The following is a 5,817-nucleotide window of genomic DNA, read 5'->3' on the forward strand; positions in this document are numbered from 1 at the left end:
GCTCCTCCCATACACCAGTCACTTCTAGCAACTGAAGATGAGTCCAGGAGGTGAGTGGAAAAGCAGAAGGTGCAGGTTTGCACCCTGTGGCAGCCTCCACCCCATCATGATCAGAGACAGTTTCCCAGTGTGAGGGAACCCAAGTGTTTTCACAACATGGACCGGGGTCAAAGGACGATGGAGCAGGGGAGTGCAGCTCCCCCTCCTCTCTCTGGCTTGGGTAAACACCACTCCTGCAAAACTCCCCTCCTCTTTGGCTGGCGTAGTGAGAGATCCCATTCCAGTTTCAATCCACTTTCATCCTTGGTGAGGACCATTCCCTTATGGAAAAATCAGTACCTGGGGGTAAGGACCATCCTTACCACCACCCAACACACCACAAGGGGCCCTGATCTTGGCTGAGATCTGTAGGGGCTGTGGCAATACACAGCAATCATGAGCCGTCTCCCCGCCACATGCACGGGCATAACATCCCTGCAGAAGCTGTGTACACGGACAGCGAGAACCGGGGCGTTTCTCTCTCTCTCTCACCAGTGATCAGGTTTTGGTGTTCTTAAAAATTAGTGCCACCATCTCCTGTTGCTCTTCAGTCCATCACCCAGTCTGTCCTCCGCCAGAATAAGGAGAGCCAGCACTACATGACCAGGAAGGTCTCTGCAGACCACAGGTGGGAAAGCCTCTGGGCTAGCAGCCAGGCCAGGGAACTGGAGTCTGGACTCTATACCCAGTGCTGCCAGTGATTTGCCATGGGGCCTTAGCCACTCACACCATTGCTCTATGCCTCGGTTTCCCTTTCTGTAAAATGGGGATAACAGCCACTTACCTCAGAGGGGGAACTGCCAGGCCTAAATGCACTGATATTTGCCAAGTGCTTTGAGACCCTCCACAGGAATGTGCCATAGGTGAGCAAAGGAGTATCTTTCAAGCTGGTTGTGTGTGGGACCATCTGGCTCGGAGGACTGGTACTGAGATAGCGCCTTTCACCTTCAGGACAAGGGGGAAAATCCACCCTGGGGCAGCAGTAACACAGTCATTGCCATATTAGCAGGCAGGTGTAATCACACAAGCACTGTAATCACAATTCACTCCCTTGGTACTTGGGAACAGGAAGGGAGAGGCCTTGGGGAGAGAATCCCTCGCTCTGCAGTTCCCTGTGGGTCTGGGCCGGGGGCAGCTTGCACTGCCCAGGCTGTACCTGTTTCGCATATAAACAGAGCACTTCCCTGTGCAGGGCCAGCCATAGACTTACCCCATGGAAGGAATATTAAATAAGCTCTCTAGGGAGTGAGAGACCCAGAAGCTGGAATGTTTAATCCTTGAGACACTTAAAGAAAGAAAAAGATCAGAGAGGGCCAAGGGCACTGCCCAGTCTGGGAAAACCAGGCCAGGCCAGGCGGCAGCACAATAGCCTCTGCCTGTCACTTTAAAACACTGTGGCTAACAAGGATCTTTCCAAACATTTAAAAGCCCCGCCTTTGCTAGTAATTTCTGGCATTTCTGTAGCTCTCGCAGACACCAGTTCATCCTCCCCAATGCCTGTAAGGTGGGTGTGATGTTGCAGTCTATATGATTTTATAAAAATATGCTAATGGGTGAATATAATGTAACTGGAATATGCTTCATGCAAAAGGTCTCTTGTAAGATATCATTACAAAGCTTATTGTCTACAGAGTGTGGTCATCCTATTTGTATAAATGTATCACTCTTGTATCTGAAACTAGAAATATGAAATATAACTCTGAGCTCCTATTGTAATTGTGAAGTGTGGGCCATTAATAGTGGTTTGGAATCCTCCTGTGAGGAATGAAGGCTTGGGGTCTTACAGTGACATGTGATTATGTCACCTGAACTGGAATCCATCTTTAACCTGGTGCTTTTCCAGTGAGCGGGGGGTGGAAAGAGAGAGAGACAAAGGATTCCTGCCTTATGCAAAAGATATATAAATGGGTGGAACAGAACAAAGCAGGGAGAGCCATCATGAGAAATCTCCTAGCTACCACCTGAGCTGGAACAAGGGCTATATCGGGGAAAGGACTATGCCCAGACTAGGAAGGCGTCCAGTCTGAGAAAATAAACTTATTGAAACATCTCTGAGGGTGAGATCTTATCTGTATTCAGTTTATTACTGTATTAGGTTTAGATTTGCGTTTTTTATTTTATTTTGCTTGGTAATTCACTTTGTTCTGTCTGTTACTACTTGGAACCACTTAAATCCTACTTTCTGTATTTAATAAAATCACTTTTTACTTATTAATTAATCCAAAGTATGTATTAATACTTGGGGGGCAAACAGCTGTGCATCTCTCTCTATCAGTGTTATGGAGGGCAAACAATTTATGAGTTTACCCTGTATAAGCTTTATACAGGGTAAAACGGATTTATTTGGGTTTAGACCTCACTGGGAGTTGGGCATCTGAGTGTTAAGGACAGGAACACTTCTGTAAGCTGCTTTCAGGCAAGTCTGCAGCTTTGGGGAAAGTAATTCAGACCCTGGGTCTGTGTTGGAGCAGATGGGCGTGTCTGGCTCAGCAAGACAGGGTGGTGGGGTCCCAGGCTGGTAGGGAAAGCAGGGGCAAGAAGTAGTCTTGGCACATCAGGTGGCAGCTCCCAGGGGGTTTCTGAGATCCAACCCGTCACAGTGGGTTTTATTGGTCTCATTTTACAGATAGGTAAACTGCCAGTGCGCAGGGTAGCTTGCCCAAAAAAGCAGTGGTACAGCTAGTCTAAATATAGGAATTCCTGTGCTCAGACCATGATGCTATGCTGCAGCAGGCTGGCTCAGCAATCCCAGCGCAGGAACCCTCTTGCTGAGCAAACTGGTTTCTCGTAAATCCTCTAACCTGCTGGAGAATAACATGGCACATTCTGCACCACCATGGTCAATTTCCCAACCTGTCCGGATGAGCCACGGGACGCTCTCACCCCACTGCCTTTGGGCTCAGGAGACAAGGGTGCCTTACAGAGTTGTGTATTTCCAGTGAATTCAGCTGAACTCTGCCACCCACTCCGTGAGGTCAGAGATGAAGGATTTTGCTGACATGCTTATGCTGGCTCTGCTGCATTTTATTAGAGACATCCATCAAAAATGAGAAAAACTAATTAAATATGGCAGCCTCAATATGGTCTGCACATGCTACGAGCCCTTGGATACATCGTTAGATGTTATATAATTAAAAAGCCCTGCACAAATGCAATAAGCTAGAGGAAAGCACACCGTGGCAACAGCATAGGATGCCAGGCCTGAAGATGCAGCGATGAAACAAACATGTGCGACAATGGATAAAGGTGATAAGGGACAGTCCAGTCAGACTGGAGCACTGGCCAAGTCTGCAGGGACCATCCATCATTTAGCAGGCAGCTGGTTTTGCCATGGTGCTGCCCCACCTTGCTGAGGTCTGGGGTGGCACTGCCAAGCACTACATCGCAGAGCCCTGCAGACTTCTGTAGTCATGGCTGGCACAGCCAGTGCACTGCAACGAGTAATCACACATAGCTGGGCCCAGTATCAGTATGAACATCCTCCAGCTGCTCCTTATCTGATGCACAGTGAATGCCTCTTCGCTTGCCAAGATTCCTTTAATGAACTTGGGGGCATTGGGTGCAGTTTTAAAAGTTCCCTGCATGCCGTCCCAACATAAAGCAATTTAGATTAGCAAGGGCAAGGGGGGCAGCAGGTTCATTGCTCAGACGTCACCGCCTCCACCATTAACCTTGCACTAGGGAAATCATGTTTACCTGAAGCGCTAATACTCCTGATAATAGCATGACTCATGCTTTCTCCCATCCAGGTTTGTTGCAGCAGCAACCCCAGGGACCTGTCCCCAGTGATAATGGAGATGTTAGTTAGGGGAGGCTGCAGCTCATTGCAAGGCGAAGGGCCTTCACCTCTCTGGGCCCAGCTTCCTCTGAAGCAAAACAATGAGCCTGAAATCTCTTCCACAGAGGGCACAACGAATCAAAAGTCCCAAAAGGCTCTGAGACAGATGAGCAAATAGTTTGGTGGGACCAATCTGTTGGCCAACCCCTGTATCAGCGGTAACCTGCCACTGGGGCAGGAGAGAGAACTTGGGTCCTGGTCCAGCAGAAGGAGCACAGGACAAGGAGAAAACTCACTGCAGCAGGTGGCAATAGCCCAGAGGGCTCTGCCAAGCACTAGCCACCTACTATGCAGCAAGTCCTTTCTAAAGACTGTTCCTCACACAAAAAGACACCTTCATTTGAGTCGAGGAAAGGTGGTGAGTTCATCACTCAGGACATGTCTACACTACAAAATTATCTTGACTTAAGTTACGTCGGCATACAGCCACCACAGTAATTAACTCGCTTTTGCACGTCCACACTATGCTTCTTGTGTCGGCTGTGCATGTGCTCATCAGGAGCGCTTGTACCAACCGTATGGTCAGTGGGAGGCATTGTGGGATGGCTTCCGAAAGCCAGTAACAGTCAATGTAAGCAATACAGTGTCAGTGACCTAACTACGTCAACCTTGACTCTACGCCACTCATGGAGGTGGAGTTATGACGTCAGCGTAACGTGGCAGTTACGTCGGTGAGAGTGAAATTTTAGTGGTGACACTTCCATAGTTAGGTTGACATAGGCTGCCATGTGTTGGCCTAACTGTAGTGTAGACCAGGTGCCATTTACATTTACTTAAGCTATTCAATTGTAAATGCTTGCTTCTTTGCATATGATGTACAATGGTGGCTTGAAATAATTTTTTCCCCTGCTCTAGAAATTCAAGTTTTGTCTATCCAGTGTTGTCCTGCCCCTGCTCAAAGATTCTACGGATGACAGGAGAACCAGTAGGTTTATGATATCATCGATATTCAGGGAGACCTGATTGAGAAAAGGGCATACTTTATTCAGGCTATTAAAAATTCTGGGGTTTATTTTAGCCACTCCGAATTAACGCAAATGTCCAAACAAACAGTCAGAAGTAAAGCTCTTTTGTTATAAGATTCAACACCCCAGCAGCTACAATTAAGGGTTGAGAGCACTCCCAATTCACAGGACAGACTGAGGGAAGAACAGAAAATGTGGTTGATATAATCAAAATAACAGATGTAAGGATGTCTGAGAGTTAGGCACACAATTTGCAGGGCTACGGGGGCAACATTAAGGTTGTTTAGGATAACGTAATAGACAAGAAGTACATGTAACCTTAAAGTAGGGTTTCTTAGCACAACGTATGGCTTTTGTAAATCTAACGTTCTCTTAAATTACCAATAGGAGCTTAGAATCGCTGCCTTGGAATTTCCTTTTTCATTTCAAAAACAGTGTGTTAGGATTGATCCATGAGCACTTAGGGCTCCAAGTAGAACTCCAGAGTTAGCAGCAATTGTAAACCAGAGATCTAGGGGCCTGATCGCAGCAGGGAAACTTGCATCAACATAACTACGCTGGAGCAGAGCCCTAACGTAGACAGCGCCCAGGTACTATTGTGATTTACTCTGGTAACTTACTGTGGACAGCTCATAGGCCTAGTGGCACTTTTAAGTTGAGTCAGCAGTGGAAGGGCGCTAGATCTACATTTAAACCCTGGTTCTGCCGCTGAGCTGCTGTGTGACCTTTGCTTTCCATGCCTCTATTTCTCCTCTCATCATTTGTCTGTCTTGTCTATGTAGACTGTAAACTCCCCAGGGCAGGCGCTGTCTCTCACTGGGTGTTTGTACAGTGCCCAGAACACTGGGTCCCTGAGCTCAGTTGGTACTGCTGTAATACAAATAGTAACGAACAGGGCCTGGCTCTGGCAGGCATGGGGAAAGCTTTCACAGCAGCCCCAGGTGGCATGCCAACAGAGCACAAAAAGTCCCTCAC

This window comes from Chrysemys picta, chromosome 9 (assembly GCF_011386835.1).
Source record: "Chrysemys picta bellii isolate R12L10 chromosome 9, ASM1138683v2, whole genome shotgun sequence".
Classification (NCBI taxonomy): domain Eukaryota; kingdom Metazoa; phylum Chordata; order Testudines; family Emydidae; genus Chrysemys; species Chrysemys picta.